This window comes from Cervus elaphus, chromosome 25, assembly GCF_910594005.1.
Source record: "Cervus elaphus chromosome 25, mCerEla1.1, whole genome shotgun sequence".
Classification (NCBI taxonomy): domain Eukaryota; kingdom Metazoa; phylum Chordata; class Mammalia; order Artiodactyla; family Cervidae; genus Cervus; species Cervus elaphus.
The window spans coordinates 10,006,768-10,008,794 of record NC_057839.1 but is presented as its reverse complement, the minus strand read 5'-3'; the positions used below and the strand labels follow the sequence as shown (position 1 = coordinate 10,008,794).

Genomic DNA, 2,027 nt, shown 5'->3' with positions numbered 1-2,027 from the left:
TTTCTCATCATAAATCAAGGAGGCCAGAAGACAGTGAAATGTCATGCTTAAAGTTTTTTTTTTTTAAAACTGTCAACCAAGAATTCTTTACCTAGAAAAGTATCCTTCAAAAATGGAGAAATCATTCCCAAGAAGCAGAAATTGAGAGTTCTCATTAGAAAACTTGCTGGATAAGAAATACTAATACAAGCCCTTCAGGATAAAATGAAAGGACTCTCCCTAGACAAAGCAATAAAGAAAAACTGTAAAGGTAACTATGGAAGTGAATATGAAAATTGCTATTAATGAATTTTTGGTTTGTAACTCCAATTTTCTCATATATGATTTAAAATACAAGTACCTAAAATGATAATTATAAATAATGATGGAAACATAATGCATAAAGATGCAGGTTGTAACAATCACAATATAAAAGGGAGATGCAGAGCAATGTAAGAGCAAACTTTTGTAAACTATTGAAAATATGTTTATATTCAGTTAAGTTCAGTCCCTCAGTTGTGTCTGACTTTTTGTGACTGCATGGATTGTAGCATGCCAGGCTTCCCTGTCCATCACCAACTCCTGGAGCTTACTCAAACTCATGTCCATTGAGTCAGTGATGCCGTCCAACCATCTCATCCTCTGTCATGCCCTTCTCCTCCCCACTTCAATCTTTCCCAGCATCAGGGTCTTTTCAAATGAGTCAGTTCTTTGCGTCTGGTGGCCAAAGTATTAGAGTTTCAGTTTCAACATCAGTCCTTCCAATGCATATTCAGGACTGATTTCCTTTAGGATGGACTGGTTGGATCTCTTTGCTTTTGATATTAATTCAACTAAATTGTTATAAATTAAAATGTTAATTATAACAGGTCACCAGCCCAGGTGGGTTGCATGAGACAAGTGCTCGAGCCTGGTGCACTGGGAAGACCCAGAGGAATCGGGTGGAGAGGGAGGTGGGAGGGGGGATCGGGATGGGGAATACGTGTAAATCTATTGCTGATTCATGTCAATGTATGACAAAACCCACTGAAAAAATTAAAAAAAAAAATAAATAAAATGTTAATTATAATCTTCAGAAAAACCACAAAATAATGCTAAAAATATTCTATAGTAACATAAGTGAGAAGGAAATCAAACTGTTGGGCTATAAAATATCTCACACAGAAGAAAACAGTAATGGAGTAATTGAGTGACAAAAAATATGTAATATATAGAAAACAAATAGCAAATGACAGATGTAAGTTTCTCCTAATCAGTAGTTACTCTAAATGCAAATGGATTAAACTCTCCAATCAAAATGCATAGATTGGCAGAATGGATTTTATTTTTCATTAAAAAAATTTCATCTATATACCACCTTCAAGACACTCACTTTACATGCAGACACTAATATGTTGAAAGTAAAAGGGTGAAAAAGAAAGATATTCCATGCAAGCATAACTAAGACCTGAACTGGTTAAATGAATACCAGACATAATAGACCTTAAAACAAGAATTGTTATAATAGGCCAAAAAGGTCATTATATAATGATAAGAAAATTCAATCCATCAAGTAGATATAGCAATTGTGAACATATATGCATCTAACAATAGAGCCCCCCAAATATATGAATCAAAACCTTGCAAAATTGAGTGACGAAATAGACAATTTAATAATAATAATTTGTACTTCAAATCCCCACTTTCTTTTTTTTTTTTTAATATATATTTTATTTATTTGACTTCATGAGGTCTTAGTTACAGCACATGGGATCTTGTTCCCTGACCAGGGTTTGAACCCGGGCCCCCTGCATTGGAAGCACAGAGTCCTAGCCACTGAACCACCAGGGAAGTCCCCAAATCCCCACTTTCAACAAAGAATAGAAATACAAGCAGCTGATGAACAAGAAAACAGATGCCTTGAAAAACATTATAAATCAACTACACCTGACAGATGCAGACAAAACATCCACTCAACAGCAGAATACACATTCTTTCAAGCATGGATGGAACATTCTCAAGAGGGAAAAAGAAATCACATATTAGACCACAAAACAAACCTCACTAAT

At 34.8% G+C, this 2,027-nt stretch overlaps 1 non-coding gene across 1 annotated transcript; it reads right to left on the bottom strand.

Moving 5' to 3' along the window:
- Positions 1–1,736: 1,736 nt before the first annotated feature.
- TRNAG-UCC lies at positions 1,737–1,809 on the bottom strand. The gene has a single exon. It is a non-coding gene; the product is annotated as a tRNA-Gly (tRNA).
- Positions 1,810–2,027: the final 218 nt, after the last annotated feature.